Here is a 25,083-nt window from a genome sequence, read left to right on the forward strand (position 1 = left end):
TAGACTTTGCTAAAGCATTTGATACAGTGCCACACAAAAGGGTACTGGTTAAATTAAGGAATGTTGGCCTGGAACATAGTATTTGTACCTGGATAGAGAACTGGCTAAAAGATAGACTACAAAGAGTGGTGGTAAATGGAACATTTTCTAATTGGACCATTGTTGTTAGTGGAGTACCGCAGGGCTCTGTACTAGGTCCCTTGCTTTTCAACTTGTTGGAGGTGGGCATTGAAAGTACTGTTACTATTTTCGCAGATGATACTAAATTGTGCAGAACTATAGGTTCCATGCAGGATGCTGCCACTTTGCAGAGTGATTTGTCTAAATTGGAAAACTGGGCAGCAAACTGGAAAATGAGGTTCAATGTTGATAAATGCAAGGTTATGCACTTTGGCAAAAATAATATAAATGCAAGTTATACACTAAATGGCAGTGTGTTGGGAGTTTCCTTAAATGTGAAGGATCTAGGGGTCTTTGTAGATAACACATTGTCTAATTCAGGCAGTGTCATTCTGTGGCTACTAAAGCAAATAAAGTTCTGTCTTGCATGAAAAGGGCATTAACGCAAGGGATGAAAACATGAGGGTAAAATGTAGAGGTTAGGAGCAGTCGATAGCCGGTCGAGTGAGCCCATGCACAGGGAATCTTCACACCGGTACATCCAAAAGGAACCGCTCTGGCCGCGGCTTGCAAACAATTCAGAAAATAGAGAGACAAACTCCACCGGGCAACATGATGACCACGTGGAAACCAGCTTGATAAAATTGTGTATACTTTATTAGAAATCCATCTAAAATCACATGCGGGCAGGGGATGTGTGCTTGACACGTTTCGTGACCTTAGTGTCAGAAGCATGCCCGCATGTGATTTTAGATGGATGTCTAATAAAGTATACACAATTTAATCAAGCTGGTTTCCACGTGGTCATCATGTTGCCCGTTGAAGTCCGTCTCTCTCTATTTTCTAAATTAAATTATGAGGGTAGACTGTCAAGGTTGGGGTTGTTTTCTCTGGAAAAAAGGCGCTTGCGAGGGGACATGATTACACTTTACATGTACATTAGAGGACATTATAGACAAATAGCAGGGGACCTTTTTACCCATAAAGTGGATCACCGTACCAGAGGCCACCCCTTTAGACTAGAAGAAAAGAACTATCATTTGAAGCAACGTAGGGGGTTCTTCACAGTCAGGACAGTGAGGTTGTGGAATGCACTGCCGGGTGATGTTGTGATGGCTGATTCAGTTAATGCCTTTAAAGGGATACTGTCATGGGAAAAAAAAATTTTTCAAAATGAATCAGTTAATAGTGCTGCTCCAACAGAATTCTGCACTGAAATCCATTTCTCAAAAGAGAACAGATTTTTTTTATATTCAATTTTTAAATCTGACATGGGGCTAGACATATTGTCAATTTCCCAGCTGCCCCAAGTCATGTGACTTGTGCTCTGATAAACTTCAATCACTCTTTACAGCTGTACTGCAAGTTAGAGTGATATCACCCCCTCCCTTTCCCCCCAGTAGCCAAGCAAAAGAACAATGGGAAGGTAACCAGATAACAGCTTCTGAACACAAGATAACAGCTGCCTGGTAGATCTAAGAACAACACTCAATAGAAAAAACCCATGTCCCACTGAGACACATTCAGTTACATTGAGAAGGAAAAACAGCAGCCTGCCAGATAGCATTTCTCTCCTAAAGTGAAAGCACAAGTCACATGACTGGGGCAGCTGGGAAATTGACAAAATGTCTAGCCCCATGTCAGATTTTAAAATTGAATATAAAAAAAATCTGTTTGCTATTTTGAGAAATGGATTTCAGTGCAGAATTCTGCTGGATCAGCACTATTAACGGATTCATTTTGAAAAAATTTTTTTTTCCCTTGACAGTATCCCTTTAAGAATGGCTTGGATGATTTTTTGGACAGACATAATATCAAATAAAATCAAATCAAATAATATCATAATATCAAAGGCTATTGTGATACTAAGCTCTATATTTAGTATAGGTATGGATATATAGAATTTAATTAGAGGGGTGTGTGTGTATGGATGCTGGGTTTTCATTTGGAGGGGTTGAACTTGATGGACTTTGTCTTTTTTCAACCCAATTTAAAATTTAACTATATCGGAATCAGTGTGATGGCTTGGGCATGCATGGCTGCTAGTGGCACTGGGACACTAGTGTTTATCGATGTGACACAGGACAGAAGCAGCCAAATTAATTCTGAGGTGTTCAGAGACATACTTTTGGCTCAAATCCAGCTAAATGCAGTCAAATTGATTGAGAGGCATTTCATAATACAGATGGACAATGACCCAAAACATACAACCAAAGCAACCCAGGAATTTATTAAAGCAAATAAGTGGAAAATTCTTGAATGGCCAAGTCAGTCACCTGCTCTGAACCCAATTGAGCATGCATTTCATTTCTTGAAAACTAAATGGACAGAAAGGCCCACATTTAAACAGCAACTGAAAACCGCTGCAGTAAAGGCCTGGCAGAGCATTAAAAAGGAGGAAACCCAGGATCTGGTGATGTCCATGAGTTCAATACTTTAGGCTGTCATTGCCAGCAAAGAGTTTTTAACCAAGTATTAGAAATGAACATTTTATTTTCAGTTTTTTTATTTGTCCAATTTCTTTTGAGCCCCTGAAATGTGACACAAGTGATTGAGGTAAAAAAGGCTTTAGTTCTTCATATTTTTATGCAATCTTTTTGTTCAACCCACTGAATTAAAGCTGAAAGTCTGCAGTTCAACTGCATCTGAGTTGTTTCATTTAAAATTCATTGTGGTAATGTACAGAATCAAAATTGAAAAAAGTTGTCTGTCCAAATATATATGGACCTAACTGTATGTGGTAAACCTTGCCCTCACCACAACCGCTAAAACATAAGGGATCATAGTGGTTATTTATTTTGTGTAGTTTAGTGGGAACTACTTACCACCTCATCAAAACCTTAAATCCTGTCAGCATAGAGGTGCTGATTGAGCTATAAGCAACTGAGTCCCAAATTTTAAGACAGTCTTGCTGTTCCAGAGCGTGTTCCAGATCTCCTTCCCAGGCCTTGACATAAGGGAGTGGGTTTCTAATATTCTTTGATATAGTCTTGCTAGTATACCCTTGAAGTATGGGTAAGTGGGGCTACCTGTGCCTTTATACTTTGATTTCAGAAAATGTTTTATCTGCATGTACCGAAATAATTTCCCAGGAGGAGGGAGGTAAAGGTGTTCAAAATGGTTCCATTGGAATGGGCTTGACAGGCCTTACAAATGTTTTAAAGTAGTAAAGGCCCTTGATCTCTCACCACTGGAATGAGGCTCTGTCCTGGCCTGGTGGGGGGGTTATGGGGTTGCCCAGGATAGGCGCTGCTGGGTAGTGGGGGGGATAAAAGTCTGACTTCGCATTTTATTTTGTCCCAGATAATTAGAGACTGTTCCATTATTGTGGTAAGATCATTTGCTCTATATAAATATAGAATCCATGGGGTTGCCACCAACTTAACAGGTTGTATTAATGATTCCTCCATTGAAAATCACTTTGGAGGGGGATTGGAAAACAACAGTGGGGTAACCGTTAGTTGAGCTGCCTGGAGACATGAGCTCTCTGGGAATTCCAGTCCTCCCTCAGTCTGGAGGTTTGCATTGTCGCTCTAGATATCCTGGGGGCCTGGCCTTTGATATCAATTTCATAACCCACTTTTGTAGATTTTCAAGATCCAACTTAGGTATATGAATTGGTAAAGTTCTAAAGTGGTATAGAACAGTAGGTAAAATAGTTATTCTCGCTGCATGGATGTGGCCTATCCACGATATTTCATACTTTGACCATGTCTCCAGTGTGTTTGTAACTGCTTTTGAGAGTGGGGGAGATAGTTAAAACTAGAGAGATTTTGTAAATGTGGAATTCTTTTGGCCCCTAGGTATTTCTTATATTGGGATTGCCACTAAATTTCAAAGTTCTGTTTAAGGAGCTTAGTCATTGGAGGTGGAAAATGAATGCTTAGGACATGGGTTTTTGCATAATTGAGCTTAAGGCCAGACAAATCCGCAAAACTGTTGAATAAATGTATTGGATTTGATAAGGTAGTAAGTGGCTTTATCTTCATTAGTATATCATCTGTAAAAAGGCAGAATTTTTGATGTTTTAAGCCCAAAGGTAAGCCCATGATATATGTCTCCCGAATTAGTGCTGCCATAGGCTCAAGGTCAAAGGCCAAGTTAAATGAAATAGGAGATAGTGGGCACCTGTGTCTCGTGCCTCCAGACAGGGGAAAGGGTCTGAGAAGTAGAGGCCCCACCGAACATAGGACAAAGTTTGGTTATATTGGGCCTTGATGACATGTCAGAATTTTTGTTTAATATGCCATTTTTCCAAAATGTAATGGAAATATGGCCAGGAAACTGAGTAAAACACTACTCAGGTTGATTGACCGTAACACTCCAGGGATGACCTTGGATTAGCTCTCCTAATGTTATCTGAAGCTTTTCATCTAGGCTTGTCATCTAGGGACGAAGCCTACCTGGTATCTTTCTATTATTGCCAGCAGAAAGGAAGTGTTAGGCTTAAACCTTTACATCTATCTTCATAATTTATAACAGCCTACATTTAGAGCAGTTTAGTAAATCTGAATCTGGTTTATGGATCGGGGTTACCTGGTTGACAACCGCTTGTAAGTTTTTTGTTTTGGTTTTTTTTTTTTTAATGTAGGGCCAGACCTGTCCAGCTCAGGATCAAGGCTAAGGTTCTAGTCCCCCGCTATTGAGAACCCCCTCTGTGTGTGTGTATGGACCTGTTGGAGTGTGAAGCCTAAAGAAAACAGAGGGTGTTTACATGCCTCATGCTACAGCACTGTGTTCATACCAAAAATTAGATTTTAACTCTCACATAAAGCATTATGGGGTGTTATTATTCTGGCCACAGAATAATAGTGTACTTGCACTACATAAATTATTTCAGTCTTTTTCCCTTTAATTTGGAAATGAGAAACCACAGAAAGCAGGCAGGTGCCATTTTGTAAATACTGTTATTGAGGCAAGCTTTGCATTATCCCAAACTCTGATTTATGCTCCAGAATAGGGACCTGATGCTCATGCCCGTGCACTGGGTACAAAATTAGATGCTAAAAAAGGAGTGGGAATGTGGAGAGGGCAGTGATATCTAGGAGAAGCAGAATGGAAAGTGAAAGTAATTGCGTGTCCCACCTCTATGTCTAAAGCATAGAGGTGGGGCAGACAAAACATATTGACAGCTGAGATATTTAAATGCATTTATAACAGGTATGGATGTTTTAATAAAAAAAATGAATTTGAGTTTCATGTTTAATTTGAAAAGGACTTTTATTATACAGCTTTTTATGTCTGGGTGACAGGTCCACTTTAAAGAGAGAGCATATTATTCAGAGCAACAGAATAGGTTATTTTTACAGGCTTTGGAGATTATATTGTATTGTAACTATTTTACCTTCAGCTATGTGGAACCGTGATGGAATCCAATGTTGCCCTGTCATATGCAAATGCCTTTATGGTAAGGCTTGAAGAACTATACATAGATCCTGATGAAGACTTCACTGGGCATTGTTTGTTCGATGATATCTTTATATTATGGTGGGGTGACCTTGACTCCAGCGGTTCCACCGTAGAATTAATGAGGTACTTCCTTTTGATCTCCAGAGTGTGTGTACTTTTAAGATGTATTGATATTAAGGGTCAAGACCGGAATCAGATTTTACATTATACTAGTCAGCAGCCACCACATACAAAAAGGTTGTTCCCTGTTAGTCAGCTCTCAGAGATTGGTGAGTGAGACCCAAGGAGCGAGCCATGTTTCAAAAATTTAGAGAGAGGGGGTATCCAGAAAGGGTGATTGGTCAGGCACAATTTACAGTACAATGTCCATGAGAAAAGACCAAAACTCTAATCGTATACCGTTTTTGACACAAATGCATACTAATAGTTAGGCTCTGTGTAAAAATATTACAAAAACATGGGTACATATTACACATTGCATATCCTCTAATACAGGACAGAATGCAGCCTTTGATTTTATATCATATCATAGGTAGGACTATTGGAACACATTACCTCATCCTAATTAAAAACTAAACCAAGGGAGATGAATGTCCTTTGGGTGATAGGTTGACTGGGATGTATCCTTGTTTAGGATGCATCCAGTGCCCTTATGTTCTAAAGCAGGGCTGTCCAACTGGCACCCCCCCCCTTCTCTGGCCGCCCCACATGCTGTGTCTGTTTACCATATGTAAATTTTACAGGGATTAACAGGCCCCTGCATTGTTTAAACCTCAAATTCAGACTAATCCTCTGTATTGTTCACACCTGTGATCCCTCTGCATTGTTCATACTTGTGACACCTCTATTGTTAATATCCTAAAGCCCTGTACTGTTCACACCTTAGACCCAGACTGAAACTGCCTACATTGTTCACCTGTTCACACCTTATTCAAAATGCTAATGGGGCACCAGCACTGTGTCACTGTATGTAGTACCTGTTGTCCCTGTCTCCTGCTCTGTTCTGCCTTCCCTTTCTGTGTGTGCCATTCTCTGCTTGCCCAATGCTGCTTGTGTGTGCCATTCTCTGCTTGCCCAATGCTGCTTGTTTGTGCCATTCTCTGCTTGCCCAGTGCTGCTTGTGTGTGCCATTCTCTGCTTGCCCAGTGCTGCGTGTGTGCCATTCTCTGCTTGCCCAGTGCTGCTTGTATGTGCCGTTCTCTGCTTGCCCAGTGCTGCTTGTGTGTGCCATTCTCTGCTAGCCCAGTGCTGCTTGTGTGTGCTGTTCTCTGCTTGCCCAGTGCTGCCTGTGTGTGACGTTCTCTGCTTGCCCAGTGCTGCTTGTGTGTGGCGTTCTCTGCTTGCCCAGCGCTGCTTGTGTGTGCCATTCTCTCCTCTATGTTTAATCATGTGTTGGGGGGTTGTTGTATTATCCACAGGGAAGGATGAGGCATATGGATTTAAGGGTATGTTTTTAACATAACTTAAATTTTTCACATATGAGTGATGAGGGATTTCTCTGCAGTGAGCACCAACCATTTGGTTTTTTGGTGTGCTACCACCGTTAATGTTGATATGATCTTAAAAGTTCTTGTGGTACTATGGGTGTGGTTTACAGTGGGTGTATTGTTCATACTTGTGACACCTCTATTGTTTATATCCTAAAACCCTGTACTGTTCACACCTTAGACCCGGACTGAAACTGCCTACATTGTTCACCTGTTCACACCTTATTCAAAATGCTAATGGGGCACCAGCACTATGTCACTGTATATAGTACATATTAATATTAGAATGATTACTTTCCCGGTCTCCTGCTCTGTTCTGCCTTCCCTTCCTGTGTGTGCCATTCTCTGCTTGCCCAATGCTGTTTGTGTGGTTTAAAAGGGGGAGTGGCCAACACTGACTTCCATTATCGGCCCTCCACCACATAGGCCAGTAAAATTTTGGCCCTCTGTACCACATAATTTGGACAGCACTGTTCTAAAGGGAAAGGAATTTGTTCATCCACATACTGGACAAACAATCCAGTTAGGTGTACATTATACATGTGTTTCTAAGTATGCAGTATACATACTGAACTCTCCTTGTGGTCTCATCTGTGTGGGTGACACCACGCAGATGGTGAATTCACATATTTCTCAACATCACTCTTAATTTAGACAATGCATTACCTGTATCAAAGTCGTTTTGTAGAGAAAGGCCATACCTCAAACCAGTTGAAATTAATGGTTCTGGAAATGGTTCCTCCTTTAAAAAGAGGAGGTGACAGGAATCTTAAAGGGATACTGTCATGGAAAAAAAAAATTTCATCAGTTAATAGTGCTGCTCCAGCAGAATTCTGCACTGAAATCCATTTCTCAAAAGAGCAAACAGATTTTTTTATATTCAATTTTGAAATCCGACATGGGGCTAGACATATTGTCAATTTCCCAGCTGCCCCAAGTCATGTGACTTGTGCTCTGATAAACTTCAATCACTCTTTACCTTTGTACTGCAAATTGGAGTGATATTACCCCCCCCCAGCAGCCAAACAAAAGAACAATGAGAAGGTAACCAGAGAACAGCTCCCTAACACAAGATAACAGCTGCCTGGCAGATTTAAGAACAACACTCAATAGTAAAAACCCATGTCTCACTGAGACACATTCAGTTACATTGAGAAGCAAAAACAGCAGCCTGCCAGAAAGCATTTCTCTCCTAAAGTGCAGGCACAAGTCACATAACCAGGGGCAGTAGCACTATTAACTGATGCGTTTGGGAAAAAACATGTTTTCCGATGACAGGATCCCTTTAAGTTAAAGAAAAGAGAGGTATGGTGTATCAAAAAATTGAAATCACTATATACTATTGGGTCTCAACAGGGATTATAATCTGTTTCTGTTTATTTAGTATGAGACCGCTTCAATTTCAATTTTCTGAAGTCACCAGAAGTTTCCTCATGAGGAATGCCACCCCACCGGCAATTTGTATTCTTGCTGGCAGGAAGGCGTTTGGGGAGATTAGTCAGTAGAGAAGATGTGTCGCTGGGCGACTAATCTCCCCGTGTGCCACTATCCAAAAGGATTTTTTATGCTAATTGTGCTTTTTCTTCCTGTCTACACTTCAAATTCCATTCATTCCTTCTTTTTCTTGGCTTGATAAAGGGCACTCAGCTGGCCCAAAACGTCCCTGTGATATTTATCTATTTTAATACACACGATTTGCATGAATCGAGTGCTGCTTCATTTCTATATATATATCCATAAAAAGAAACCAGCAACTACAGGGTATTATTGAGAAATCCAAAATGTGTATTTTTATTATTGAGAAAGGTCCCAGGGGACCGAAACGTCACGTTGGCTATACATGCTTTTCTTCAATACACTTTTTTGATTTTTCAATCATACCCTGTAGTTGCTGGTTTCTTTTTATGGACATATACTAATATTTAAACCGTGCAACCAGGAGTAATTAGGAAGCGGTGTGCCGTCCATCTTTTGATATTATATATATATATATATATTTATTTTATATATATATATATATATATATATATATATATATATATATATATATATATATATATATATATATATATATATATATATATATATATATAAACTGTCCCAAATAAGTCATGCACTCACAGGTCTTATCCAAGGTGAAAAAATTGTGTTTATTCAGCAAAAAACTGCTAACGTTTAGGCTAGCCCTCTAGCCTTTCTCAAAGTGCATATCACAATCAAAAAACAACATTTAAACACAAAATGGCGGGAAAATTAAGGTCATGACGTCATAGAGTGTCGTTGTAGGTTAGAGTGTTAATAAAGTTGCAAAAGGGAAAAAAAACACTGGAAAAAAAACAACAAAAAAACCCAATAAAAAACAATAATCAGAGAACCAAGAAATACATCTTAAATAGTATAATCAATAGTGACATAATCAATTACCAATGTATTATAAAAAGGAAAAAAAAACAATCAATATAAACAACTAAATGCTCTGTACTGTCAGGGACCTCAACCTGTGTCATTATTACTGAGCAAAGCAAACAGTCAAGGAAGTATTCATTAACTCGATAAATAACATTGTAGCTAATAGTGCTGGTTTCCCTCTGGCACCGGGTGGATACAAATGTTTTAATATACTAAGTCCATAAGAGCAGTTACATAAGGGACAGTTACATAATATACTAAATCCATAAGAGCCAAGCGCAATTGTGTATTGCTGCAGATAGGCACCTTTAATCAAGATTCTATCAACATTATCTCCATAGAACAGGGGTGTCCAAACATTTTACAACGAGGGCCTGATTTGGTGAGGTGAAAATGTGTGGGGGCCGACCATTCAGCCTGACATTCTTTGAACCATTAACATAATTTAACTCATTTAAACAAGGAATCGCCTAGCCATAGCAGTAATATTTGGGCACATTAGTGAAATGATCTGCCACTTGGTCTATACTGCTGCCTGTGTGCTGGTATTAGCAATAGACATGTAGTGGCGCGCTGCTCTCGCATACTTCTTTAGTTTACCTTACTGGCATGTCAGTACGTCTATTGACACCTTCAGCCCTAAACCAGTACGTGTCTATTGCTAACTTCTTCAGCACACAGGCAGCAGTATAGACCAAGTGACATATCATTTCACTAATGTGCCCAAATATTATGGCATGCACACTTTAGTTTTTCACGCATGCGCACTAGTATTTTTTTTGCGCATGCGCACTCGCGTATTGGGCGATTTGCAAAACAAACGCGCACGTAGGCCAGAGCAGGGACCGGACTAGGGGATAGCAGAGGCAGAGAAGGTGCGTGCCTGGCGCCCCTCCAGCTTTGCGCCCTAGGCACGTGCCTACTCTGCCTACCCCTAGTTCCGGCCCTGGCTAGAACCACCAATGAATACATTAAGTTCGCAGAGTCAATTTACAGTTAATCAGTGTAGAGTTTGTGGGCTTGTAATATCTGTAAGTCAGTGTATCGAGTTACAGTAAAGTAAAGGAAGAGGTAGAAAAGGAAAGGGTAGAAAAAAAAAGAACTGTGTTAAAGAGAAGAAGGGAGAGATCAAGGCAAGGAGACCTTCCAAAATGTCAGTGTCCTTAGTGTACCGACTTATACCCTTGTTGGGCACATGTAGTAGGGAATATATATAAGGATGCGGATCACGGGCATAAATCAGTGTATGTAAATATTTATATCAGACACACAGGATACTAGGTTAAGTGAACAACCCATTGCCTGGGGGTATGCCACATTAACCCGTCCAAGATGTGTGTCCACAGGTACATCTTTTTGGCCTATCTATAGGGGTTTGTAGTGGTTTGGTGCTCATAGTGGATAATATTCAGTGCACTGGAGAGAGGGCTTGGTAAACCACTGTTGTTTGGTCCAGGGTACAGATACACATGCCCATTCCAGAATAGGTGCACTAAGGAGCCACCAATAGATCATCTAGATTGAAAGGATACATGGCCATCATAAATAATTTGCTCCAGAGTGGGCATTGTGTATTACCACATGAAATCTCTGGAGTAAGTATGCGTGCCAATTCTAAAATAGGTGCGCTGTGGGGGGATTTCATCATTAGTGTCAAGTATGAAATTATAGGATAGACAAGGGACATACTTGTTCCGATTCACCTTCTGGAGGTCCTTGTTAGTGATAAAGAGAAAAGAGGTATAAACAGAAAGAGAAAAGAAGGGCGGGACAAGATTAGGATGTGTTAAAGTGAAGCTGCAAGGAACAGTGTGAGCTTTAATGCAAGGGACAGTTACATAAGACATGTGCTGTAATAGGTAAAAAGTCCCTTTGTCCAGTAGTGCTGGGCTTGGCTGCAGGAAGAGGTATTACCCCTCCCGTTATCTTAGTAGAAAGGGGTATAAGAGATCAGTTCATTCAATCCCCTGGGGCTGAGAGTGCCCAGACAGTGGATCCACTTTCTCACTTCTGTAACAACAGTCTTTCACGGTCACCACCACGTACTGGAGCTGGAATGAAGTCTATAATGATGCTCCTTAATGATGCTAGAGGGTGTTTGTGTTCATATATATATATATATATATATATATATATATATATATATATATATATATACGTGTGTGTGAACACAAACACCCTCTAGCCTTAATATATGTATATGTGTGTGTGTGGGGGCGTGGCCTGGCGGCGAATGTGAGAAGATATTTTTGAGAGTAGCTCTGTCTCCCAATCCTAAAATCCTGCAAATATCAACGGCATCACCCCGCAAATACGGAGTCCATCGATCTACATTGGGAGCCCCTGCCAAGAAGATCCCTGATGGGGCAAAATCTAGCTCAGAAACATGCCACAGAGGCAGCAGCATGGCTTGAAAAATTCAGCCGAGGGGGGGGCGTGGTCTGCTTGATAGCCGCATGGACGGCTAGTTTGTGAGCTCCCCTATCGATCCTCTATCCTGCTCTGCAATGGCGCCAGCGATGGGAAGATCCCAGCGAACGAAAGCTGAGAGAGAGAGGGCCACGATTAGGAAGGCTCAAACTGCAGCACAGTCGGCTTCTAGAGAAACGGCGCCTATGTTTGTAAAGAGAACCAATCGCTCGTTTTCTAAGATGGCGTCTGAAATACCTGCAGCTTGTGCGGTGCTCACAGCCCAAGGCTGCGAGGAAGAAGTAGAGCGCTATGGAGAGCTCTCTGCAGCTGCCCTAGTTGAAGATGCGGCAGGGGAGGCAGTGGGATTTAATAAAAGCCCAGACAAAAGCAGCATTGCTGGAGGTGAGCAGAACTTTTGTTTTTATATTACTCAGCTTCCTACTAAAGGGGACATACAAGAAATGTTGCAAGTGGTGACCTCAGTAATTAAGGAGGAAATTTGTGACATTAAAAGGGACATTGTCCCCTACAGTACAAATTTGCAATGGGACAAGGCAAGGATGTCCTCTGTCGCCTATTCTATTTATTTTGGTTATGGAAATACTGCTTTCTCATATTATAAAAGATCCTGACATATCTAGTATTACTATAGAGGGTAAGGAGTATAAATGTATTTCATTTGCTGATGATTTATTACTATATCTTACTAAACCGATAACATCATTGCCAAAGGTCATGGCTCTCATGAAAAATTTTGGGGAACTATCCAATTTTAAGGTGAATTATAATAAATCTGAGATTTTGAATATAAATATACCAGATGCCAGAACACAACACCTGAAATCCAGTTTTCCTTTTAAATGGACCGAGCCAAATATTAAATACCTGGGCATCAAAATAAGGGCAGACCTCGGGAAATTGTACCAAGATAATTATCTCCCATTACTGATATCTCTCCAAAAACTGATAGATGTTTGGGACAAACTTAGACTGTCATGGTTTGGTAAAATCCAGACTATCAAGATGGTTTTTATGCCTAAACTTTTATATTTTATCCAGGCATTACCTATAGTGATTCCAATTTCCTCAAATCGATTAAATCCATGATTTCTAAATTTATATGGGGTAATAAGAAATCAAGGTTAAAACACACCACATTAATAGCACCAAAAGAAAAAGGTGGCCTGGGATTACCCGACTCTTACCTGTATTATGTCGCAACACACCTTGTAAGGATATTAGATTGGTCTGTAGTTAATCCACAAAAAGATTGGATTAAGTTGGAACATTTTACAACAGGATTCCCATTAATTAATAATTTATGGATAGAAAAGGAATATACTCCTAAAGCAGCATGGCAACACCCTTTAGTGGGGGCCACGCTAGGAGTATGGGATAAAAATAAAATTAGACTAGGATTAACATATAACCCTTGCATATTACAATCTTTAATGTTTAATCCTAAATTTCCACCAAGTTTGGAAAAAGGGTCATTTACCATATGGGGGAAAATGGGTACTAGGGAGACTACTCTAAAAGACTTTATCAAAAATGGAAAGATAATCCCTTTATCTGAGATACAAAAGATGGAACCAGCACCCCAGAGATGTATGGGGATATAACCAATTGCAATCGTATCTCCAGCCAAAAGTATCCATTGACTGGCAAAGACCTGAAACACAGTGGGAAACTTTACTTTCCTCTTCAAGGGTCTTGGCTAAACCTCTCTCTAAATTATATAAACTTCTAGTAGAAACCTTGGCAGTAGGCAGGTCCGGACTGAGAATTAAAATAGGCCCTGTCATTTCAGGTACACAGAGATCCAAACAACCCCCACCAGCCCACTAAATACTGACTTTCTATGGCACCTTATAGCAGCCCCTCTGGCATTTGCCAGAACCCACAGATTGCCAGTCCGGGCCTGGCAGTAGGCCCAGATTCTCAACGACAGGAATGGGCAGAAGAATTAAATATAGATATAACTGATATTATGTGGAAAGATATTCTTAAATCCACATTTCAGACATCAAAAGCCGCCAGAACTAGAGAATCGGTATATAAATTGCTTACACGTTGGCATTATACACCGTTGAAGTTTAAAAAACTATACCCTAACAACACTGAGAAATGCTGGAGATGTAACATATCGGAGGAAAACCATACCCATATATGGATAACCTGCCCAGTTATCCAGGCATATTGGAAAGAGGTTCTCCAGATCATAAATGAAGTTACACAACAAGAGATACAAATTGATATGCCCCAGACAATCTTGTTGAACATGAAACATGATAGGAGCACAACATTAAAAGACCCACTTACCCTTCATTTATTACAGTCGGCTAAAGCTTTAATTCCAAAAAGGTGGAAATCAACAGAATCTCCAAGGTGTAAAGAGTGGCTATCTAAAGTAGAAGAAGTTAGACAAATGGAAGAAATTACTTGCCTTTTTCACAACCAAAGTCAGAAATACTGGACAATATGGCATCCTTGGGTAGAATTCATGAAGACAATAAATTAATATATATGTGGACTTTTATTTGTAATCTTAGTTGGAGTTACAATAATGGATAAATTATATGAACTTTTAGTAGATTTTGATCTCCTCACTGAAATCAGACCCTCGAATGAAACCTGTGCATCAATGATATGCGCTAAACAGAGGAGATTAAAGTGGGGCTTTCAATCATTAAACAGGATTTCCAGAAGCTACGGGTGAGAACAGCAACGTTGGAGCGCAGAGTAAGCTCGGTGAAAGATGTATGCAACCCAATCCCTGAGCGCCTTCAACAGCTGGACCAGGCATTGCATACATGTGCCAGCAAGTCGGACGATCTGGAAAACAGACTGCGACATAACAAACTCAGGTTTATTGGGTTCCATGAGAAAGTGGAATGAAATCCTGCAGAGAGCTTTATTGAATCCTGGCTGGTGGAGAAATTTGGTAGGGAGGCTTTTTCAACCACATTTTCGATCGACAGAGCACCTGGAGCAGCACCAAGGCCATTCATCGCGAGGTTACTCAACGCAAGAGATAGGAATGCAGCGCTATCACAAGCCCGAAAATAATCCTTGGCCTATAATGCATCGAAGATTTCAATCTTTGGTGATTTTTCAGCTGAAATACAGCACCAAAGAGCTTGGTTCATTGATTGCAAGCAACGACTGAGGGAGCTTGGTTATCAGTATGCTATGCTATACCCGGCACGGTTGAGAGTGATTGCAGAGAATAACACACATTTCTTCACTTCCCCACAAGACCTTAGTGAGTGGATGGATGCTAGCAAGAAGGGTAAAGTCTAAGCCCAGGGTTTAGGTCATGGTGCCAAGAGTGAACCCCTTTTGTTTTTTCCTCTTTATAATTCACCCCTGTTTTAAGATATTGTCCACATATTGGCTACATAACTGTCAACCAAGAACTGCACCATCAGAGACAATCTCCTTACTGGGAAAAAACTGTTGATCTGCAATGTTAGTGGGTAACCAATATCAATGCACACGGGATCGGGAGAATGAGTTAGTGCACAGAACTGTAAATAGTATTATGCAACAGTGTGATAGAGCACAGTTTAGGCCATGCTGAAAAATGGCCAATCGCTAACCACCTTGGAGAAAAGTCATAGAGAGTTCCTAGAAAATGACATTTCTCTGTTGGAGATCCAAGAAGCGATAGATTTGTTCCCCTCTGGGATAAATACACCAGTAAACCCTCAAAGTAATGCTGCTCTGTCAAAAGAAGCACCACATTTAATTCCTTCTATTCTGTACACATGGGCTCCTGTATCAGACTTCCTGTTTTCAGCATAAACCTCCAGGGCAGGGCTTGAGCATGCTCAGTTTGCTCCTCTCCCTGCTGTAATCTGAGCCCAGAGCTATGAGTGAGCAGGGAGAGACTCAGGCAGGAAGTGATGTTACACCAAGCTTTTATGGCAGCTTCTATCCTAAACAAACAGAGACAGTGTCTAGAGCTGTTTACTCAGCTATCGTAGAGCACTCTGCAGAATAAATATAGAGTTCTAGCTGGCACTATTGTGGCTAATCTGTTGGCAATAAACAGTCTTGGAGCTTTCCTTTTCCTTTAAAGGAATAGTTCAGTGTGAAAATAAAAACTGTGTAAATAGATAGGCTGTGCAAAATAAAAAATGTTTCTAATATAGTTAGTTAGCCAAAAATGTAATATATAATGGCTGGAGTGAACAGATGTCTAATAAAACAGCCAGAATCCAACGTCCTGCTTTTCAGCTCTATAACTCTGAGTTAGTCAGCGACTTGAAGGGGGGCCACATAGTACATTTCTGTTCAGTGAGTTTGTAATTGACCCTCAGCATTCAGCTCAGATTCAAAAGCAACAGATTGACCCATGTGCCCCCCCCTCAAGTCTCTGATTTGTTACCGCCTGGTAGCCAGGGTAACCAGTCAGTGTAAACCAAGAGAGCTGAAAAGCAGGAAGTAGTGTGCTGACTGACTTGTTATACATCAAATCACTCCAGCCTTTATACATTACATTTTTGGCTAACTATATTAGAAACATGTTTTATTTTGCACAGCCTATCTATTAACCCAGTTTTTATTTTTACACTGAACAATTACTTTAAGGTATATAAAGAGGCAATTCTAAAGGCCCATCTCCCTGAGTCAATGTATTAAGCAACTATAGCCCTGATCCCAAAGCCTGGAAAAGACCCGACACTACCAGAGTCATATAGACCAATCTCTATGCTAATAGCGGATGTTAAGGTACTTTCCAAGGTTTTAGCTGATCAACATAAAGAAAGTGACCTTTTCCTTAGTTAAAGATGACCAGCTGGGATTTATGCCAGGGAAAACAACTGCGCTTAACATCAGAAGGGTATTCTACAACCTTACAGCAGAGCACACAAATACAAGTTGTAGGGCCATAGCGGCGCTGGATATAGCTAAAGCTTTTGATACGGTAGTGTGGCCTTACTTGTGGAGGGTCCTGGCTGCCTTTGGTATGTGCCCGAAATTTTTTACCCTGGTTCAACTCTTGTATAGGGCCCCTGTGGCCTCATTAAGAATAGGAAGTAATGACACTCCACTGTTTCCACTCACAAGAGGAAAAAGGCAAGGTTGCCCACTCTCGCCTCTGCTGTTTGCTCTAGTGATAGAGCCCTTTGCAGAGGCGGTTCGTCAAAATTCGTACATGCAGGGCTGGAACACAGAGGGTCAGGTTGACAAATTGTAGCTCTATGCGGACGACACCCTTATATACCTTGGGGATAGAGAGAGTTCCCTGACCGAATTTATTGCCTTAACAGATGCCTTTGGTAAAGTCTCAGTGCTATGGGTCACTAAATCTAAGTCAATTGTCTTTCTGGTTGACCCCCTGCAACCTAGTGAGATGATACTAACAATGTACTAATCGTTGAAGAGGTAGACTCCATAAAGGGGTGCTTCTTGAATCCTGAGGCAACCACAGTAGAGACACATAAAATAGCTTACAACTGCTGATGTTAAAGTTAAATGCTCCTGTTTTATTGCTGTCAATATGCAATGATTACAAATGTAGTACATTTGTTGATAGAAGGAGGTTAAAGATACAAATGTATTCTGCGTACTGGGAGGACAATGCATGTATTGGACAAATCTACTCATGTGTCACTATCCTTAGAGAAGCAGATCCTGTCTGCAGGTCCTGCCACACTACGCAGCAGAGAACCTAGCCTGTTTAGGGTGAGACGGGCTAAAAAGAGCCAAAAAGCCCTTCACGTGCAAGACATGCAACATAACACCTTCTGAAAACTTATGCCATATTCATAGCACTGCCTTAATACCATAAACAAGAGGTTAACTCGCACATGAGGCATTATGGGTGAAGACATGCAAATCACTCCTTTATGTCCCTTTGGCCAGCTGTGCATCCAGAACTGCTGGTTTTATAGCACAGATACCAGATACAGCCTTATCGTTCAGAGCCATATATTCAAAATTGCAGACAGCCAGTTTCTATCTTGTTAGATCTCATCAGTGCAATATACACATTCTGGGGAAGGCTTGCAGAGGTTAGCCTTGCAGGGTTGGTAGGCTGACCATCTTAAGGCTTAAAGTATGATGTTTTAAGTATGGAGTTAGAACTGGAGTTCTCTATTTAATATCATCCAGATACTTAGTACTCCATATCTCTAAACCTAGAAGCCTTCATACTCAATATAGCAAACTCATGCTTTATTTACTGGACTGTTACCTTCCTCTGACTATTGGCTTTAACATTCTGCTTCCTTGGACAACTAAACTCACACTGCTTTTCTTTTTTTTTTTAAAGTTTTTATTTATGCATTTTCAGAAAAATTTTCAAACATTACAGAAAAGAAAGAAAATTAAAAAGAATAAAACATAAATGATACAGTCTAAGGTCCAAGTGCAAGACAAAAAAAGCATAAGGATAGAGTCACATTGTCAATCATTGCAAGGTAGCTCGTACACATTAACACAGTTCGATCACAGATAAAACATCCTAGGTCTCTTTACAAATTAGATTACCCTGTCCTATACTGCTCACTGCACGGGAAATTAGGACACTAGAAAAATCTATTTTTACAAATAAAAGAACTGACCTTATCCCTACAACCCGTCAAAAGCTAGCAGATACCCTTTACGAACAATACGACAAATGGCAATCGATATTAAAGGAAAACTATTACTATGAGAGAAATAAGGCTGGTAAAACTATGGCCCTAAAAATTAAGGGTAAAAGAATCAGACAGAGAATTATCAAAATTAAGAACCCTATCACCAAACTAGATGCCCACCACCCTAATGATATCGTAGATTCCTTGGCCATGTATTACGAAAAATTATACAATCGAAATAAAGACCCTAATACCTACTCTCCTTCCCAACAAGAAATAGACGAATATTTAGCTAAAATTAACCTACCCTGTTTAACAGATTTTGAACTACAGCAAATCAACATACCCTTCCACCAAAAAGAGGTTGAAATGGCCATAAAGTTGTTGAAAAGGAATAAAGCACCGGGAGTGGACGGGTTTGTAAATGATTATTACAAAAAACATATAGACATCCTATCGAAACCACTCGTTGATATGTTTAACGAAGTCGCCACTCTTGGTGTCTTTCCAAAAGAAACATTAGAGGCCATAATAACAACCATTCCCTAAGAAGGGAAAGACCCTGAAGACCCAGGAAGCTATAGGCCCATTTCATTACTAAATACAGATCTGAAAATCTACGCCAAAATATTAGCAAATAGATTGGCCCCCTTAATCCCACAATTGATAGGTGAAGATCAAGTAGGTTTTGTAAAGGGAAGAGGAGCTGATGACGGTACAAGGAAAGTTCTAGCCTTGCTGCATAAATTAAATCTCTGTCGGACGCCTACCCTCCTCATCTCCTTAGACGCGGAGAAGGCGTTCGACAGAGTTAACTGGAACTACATGTCAGCTGTACTGACTAAGTTTGGCTGTATAGGTAACATCCACAAGGCAATCATGGCCTTATACACAAATCCATCGGCGAAAGTCTTATCATCTGCAGCTATGTCAAATTCCTTTGATATCACCAATGGGACCCGACAAGGGTGCCCATTGTCTCCACTTATATTCATTCTGACATAAGAACCCCTAGCACAAAAGATAAGGGACAACCAAGGTATATCTGGAGTCACGATCAACGGTGTGGAAACAAAACTGGGTCTTTACGCAGATGACGTATTACTTTACATGCAAAAACCAATGTCGTCTTTGACAAACTTAAGATCCGAGCTTGAGGAGTTTTCCAAGGTATCACATTATAAGCTGAACGAAAATAAAACTGTGATCATGCCATGCTACATCCAACCTAAAGTAATATTAAACTAAAAGAATCCTGTCCTTATATTTGGAACTTAAAGTCTGTTAAATATCTAGGGTATACACCTTACTCCAACATTACCTCAATTATACAAAGAGAACTTTAAACCCTGGATCAATAAATTAAAATCCCAATTAGAGAACTTGGAAAAATTTGAATTTTCTTGGCTGGGTAGATCGGCAGCCTTTAAGATGCTAATATTACCCCAAATACTTTACTTATTTAGAACCATCCCAATTAAAATTCCACAAGAATTCTTTAACACAACTCAAAGAATGATTAACAAATTCATATTAATGCACAAACACTCCAGATTTTCCAACAAAATTCTCACAATTCACACCTCAGATCTAGGAATGGGGCTACCAGATCTAGAAAAATACCATAAAGCGGCCATCTTAGATCAATCCAGAGCGATCTGGAATAATAACACTCTAAAACAGTGGGTTAATATTGAACAGTCCCAACTTCCTAACACTAACAATTTTAAAGCGCTACTAGAATCCAGACTAAACTGGAACATTCCCCCCAAAATCACTAACCCCATAACCGCAAATACCTTGAAGATCTGGAAGGAAATGATCAAATTGTGCAAAGATGACCCATTCGCAAAACCCTCAAAAACACCTCTAATTAACCTAAATATGGCCATCAAAAATCTGGAATTAGACAGATGGATTGAGAAAGGAATTGAATGGGTGGATGACTTACTAATTGACGGGGAAATTAGATCCTTTGAAGATCTAATGCACTCATATGATTTACCCATCACTGAAAAACTAAAATATAGCAGAATCTGTGTCTTCCTATCCAAATATAATATAGAACCAATCTCGCTCTCACCACAAATCAGAAAACTCATTGATCCACAACATTCTTGGATAAAAGGGATATCGGTGTTATATAAAACGCTGGTAACCCTGAAAGATTCTACACCAAAATGGCAATTTAAAAAATGGCAGGAAATATTACAGGAGGAAATTGACCCTGATGATTGGACGTTAGCTTGTAGATCTTTAAAACAATCGACACATTGTGTTTCTCACTTGGAAAACTTCCTCAAACTCACTTGGCAATGGTACTTAACTCCGGAAAAAATAGTAAAATTTGACAACAACTCTTCACCTATGTGCTGGAGGAACTGCCAAGAGGTTGGCTCACTTATACATATGTTCTGTTTTTTTCCTAAAATCTTCAAATTATGGAAAGACATAGAAAGTTTATTAAAAAAATTACCAATGTCACTATCCACGATCACGCCTGGATTAGCTCTATTACATTTGAAGTCTATGGACTTGCCTCCAAAAGAAAGATTGGTGTTCAATCATATCTCTGTAGTTACTAGAATCAGTATAGCTGAGAATTGGAAAACTCCAGTAATTCCAAAATTGGAAGATATTCTTAAGAGTCGAATCAAACCTTCTAGCAGAGAGATCATGGGCTGCAAAATGCGGGAACGTACAGTCTTTCCAGAGGAGAGCAAGCATATGGCCTACTTTATTTCCAGAAAACAGCACTACTAGACCTATAAAGATAAATAAATCCCTTTCACACACAAACAAACAAACAATTTGGTTCACTTGTCCGATTTGGATCCAAGGTCATCATCAATGGTGTTGACAATTTTTTTTTCTGTTTTTTTTTTTTTTTTTTTCAAACAGCTACTGTATATAAAATTGCTCCTCTACAAGAATGCTCCTGACTTTTGGCTATATAGATTCGATTAGTCAAGTTATAGTTTAGTTATTCAGTTTACTCTGATTTACAACTTACAATAAGTTAATACCTCAATCTAAGTATTGAAGAATTTTATTCCATTTAGATATAAGATGATATATCAAACTATGGTTTGTTATATTACTGCAATGTTTTAATAAATCAAGAGAAAACGACTTCTGGAGTCTCAGTAAGGTGCTCCCAATCCCCATTCTCCAGAAACTCAGCTCCTTGAAATACAACCAAAAATAAACATTGTCGTAGGTAAAACATTCAATTCTGATGTTGGTTCTAAAGACTTAATTAGCATTGATTAACCAGTTTAGGTTTGAGTTCAATTGGGTCTAATTAGACATTTACGCGTATGTCGTTGAAAGTACGCATGAAAATCCGCGTTTATTGCATCAACTCTATCAATTGCACCAACTTGGGTGATTTATACGCATGTTCATCCGCATAATCGGATTTAACGCGTAAATTACAGCATACGCACTGCGTATTAAAACTAAGTTAAATTCCGAAAGAGAAATAAAAGAACTAAGAAATTGATATACGAGAATGGAGCATATGATAAATACGCATTACGCATCAACAACATACGTGTAAAAATAAAATGTTACGCATAATTAACGTGTAACGCGTAAGTTACTTCAACTCACACTCTTTGATTCAACTAAGTATTACGCGTAGTACGCATTAGATAAGTTTAAGAAACTACAATAGATAATTAAACATATATATTGCTCTCAACAGAAGACAACTTTATCTTTTTATCTATGTATCTTTATATGTTAGCAAATGATATTTGTTAAGGTCTCATTGATTAAAACAGTCAAGTTTATATGTTGACGTAAAAATCTTACTAATATTGATGATATGTCATTATGATGATTGTTATTTTCCTGGAAAATTTTTTCAATAAAAATTATTGAAACCTATTAACATTCAAAGCCATTCACTCCTCTGCTCTTCACTACATTTGTTCTCTTGTCTCCTCTCAGAGCCACCTTCTCTTCACACCATACGCTGCCACTGCCACCTCTCGTCTCAAAACCTTTATATCTTGCTGCTCCTTAGCTCTGGAATTCCATCTCTGAATCCTTCTGTAAGGAATCCTCTCTCAATCCCTTGAAGAAAAAACTAAGAGCACTAGAACATTAGCCTAAGCCTGTGCCCACTGACTATGCCTTAACTTGTGACTTTTTCTCCAGTTTGTGCCTGTATGTTAGCCTCCGATCCTCTTAGACTGTAAGCTCTACGGGGCAGGGACCTCCTTCCCACTGTGTCTCTTACCACATAGCACTTAAGCTCTTTGTCCTGATTATGAATTCTGTGTATATTTGTGTGATTTGTCTTCCCCCTCACATGGAGCCGTCGTCGGGATGTAAAAACAAGTGAGACAAAATATTAAATCAACCACATATCCAATTAGCTTGTCAGTATTTAAAACACCACACATGTGAATTAAAAGTTATCCGCCTCTTGGCATACATTAAATGTTAAAAATCTAATAAGACCCAAATATCAAAAGGTGACCATAAAAACCATTATGTTATGAAGCCGTACATAGGCCATCTCCTACACAAAATATAAAAAATGTGTATATCTTATTCAAGTGTATATAACTGTCAGTGTGACCTTTCAGTAAACATGTATCATTTTGGTGTATCAAATGTGACATCTAAAAGCAATTAAAAACAATATGACTAGGATACAATGTATCTAGGAGGTAACAATTCAAAGTAAACATCATTGTAGCAACTTAACCTATTTCCTCATTAATTATGTTAGAAGCAGCTGTATCACCTATATCTACTCAGAGATAGCTAGCTAAAGAATATATTTCGTTTAATCCCCTAGGTGCTACTGTATCAAGGGTCCTCAGCCACCTCGCTTCTCGTTGCAATAAAAGTTTCGATCTATCCCCCCCTCTATTTAAAGGTGGAATGTGATCAATCAGAATTGCCCGTAGAGAGGGTAGTGGATGTTTGCACCCCAGGAAATGTCTGGCCAGAGCGATGATTGTTCATTCGCATCCGGAATGTCGTTACGCATTTTCCAACATAGTAGAGGCCACATGGGCATACTATGCAATATACCACAAATTCAGAAGTCCAAGTCAACTTGTGACGAATTTCGAATCGTTTTCCACTGTGTGGGTGAGAGAAGGTTCCACCAGTTAATAAACAACCACATGTCTTGCATCCCACGCAGCGATAACAGCCATTCCTGTTCCTCCCCAACCAAGTGCCCAGATCAGCCTTCCTTATGTCCGTTTTCATTAGGATATCCCTTAATGATCGACCTCTCAGATGAGCGCACATCGGTGCTGACATTTGTGAGAAGGGTAAATTAGTGTCCATCTGTAATATAGGCCAATGTTTTTTTAACTATAGCATTGATACTCTGGTTGGCTGGTGTAAAATTCGAGGATGTGTGAATAAATCTATTTGATCAAACTACTGGAGTGCTGGTCCATCTTCAACTATATATATATATATATATATATATATATATATATATATATATATATATATATATATATATATATATATATATATATATATATTGCACAATTTAACCCCAACACTCCAATATATAGCCCCCTGGGATATATATTGTACTTTTATGCATTGTACAGTGCTGCGGCTCCCTAACAGCCCTTTACAAATAGTTATATATACATGCAAATTGGAACATGAGTATGTAGGACTTGTGGAGTAGCAAAGCAGAGAACCTAGCCTGGTTAGGGTGAGACTCTATATTCAGAAATACCAGACCGGAAGCAGAAGTTGGTAGCGTGTACTGCTGGATAACAGTGGAGTATGGGGGCTGAATATGGCAGAGGCACCTAGGCATCCTTCAGAAAACTAGCTAATGCTTTTTTCACCACTATTTCTCTGGGAGCAAGCATGAGACAGCTTGTATTCCAGGTAATGTGGTATGGTTATTTTAAAGGAAGAGGCTTTAAAGCTCAGGTTACTGACCTGCTGCACTCTTGTTTTGATAGTGACTAAAGTTCATCAGTGCACAATTCACATAACTGGGGCAGCTGGGAAACTGACAATATGTATAGCTCCATGTCAGATTTCAAAATTAAATATAAAAAAATCTGTTTGCTCTATTGATTTCAGTACAGAATTCTGCTTGATCAGAACTGATGCATTTTGAAAAAAAAAATTCCAATGACAGTATGGGGTAGTATGGTTTCATAAGTAATTCACAAGTAATTAATTCATAATTAAAGATGTTAATAGGAAAGAAGAGAAAGTCAGAGGAGACAGAAGCTGCATTTAATGAATATAAACATTATAGTAAATGTAAAACCTTTATTGTAACTACAGCCACAGTGGCCATAAGTTTGTAGGGGAGGGGTCGCCCTGGTGCATATCCTGCACACAGGCCCTGCTGCAGCTAGTCACCCACTGTGTAATATAGCAATCCAGCTGGCATAGAAAATGAGGATCACATTGCAGCAGAGGCGAAGTTTTTTTAACGTATATTAATAGTAATAAGATGCAGTTCGAGCGTTTTGCTCCTTTAAATAATGGTACCAATTAGTATATTTAAGAAAGCATTATGACATCAGCTTAGCCCTGTGTTGGGCAAGTTATTTGAAGGCTTGATAAGGGATCACATTTAACATTATGTTGTAGAGAATGGCATTGTGATCATAATCATCATGGATTGAAGGACAAGT

The 25,083-nt window shown here is 39.5% G+C and overlaps 1 protein-coding gene across 7 annotated transcripts in view; it reads left to right on the forward strand.

The window, feature by feature from the left end:
- Positions 1 to 25,083, forward strand: part of LOC108704110 (protein lin-54 homolog) — a 204,522-nt gene that overhangs the window by 116,299 nt on the left and 63,140 nt on the right. The gene's annotated exons all lie outside the window — the stretch shown is intronic.

The sequence above is a fragment of the Xenopus laevis genome, chromosome 1S, assembly GCF_017654675.1.
Source record: "Xenopus laevis strain J_2021 chromosome 1S, Xenopus_laevis_v10.1, whole genome shotgun sequence".
NCBI lineage: Eukaryota > Metazoa > Chordata > Amphibia > Anura > Pipidae > Xenopus > Xenopus laevis.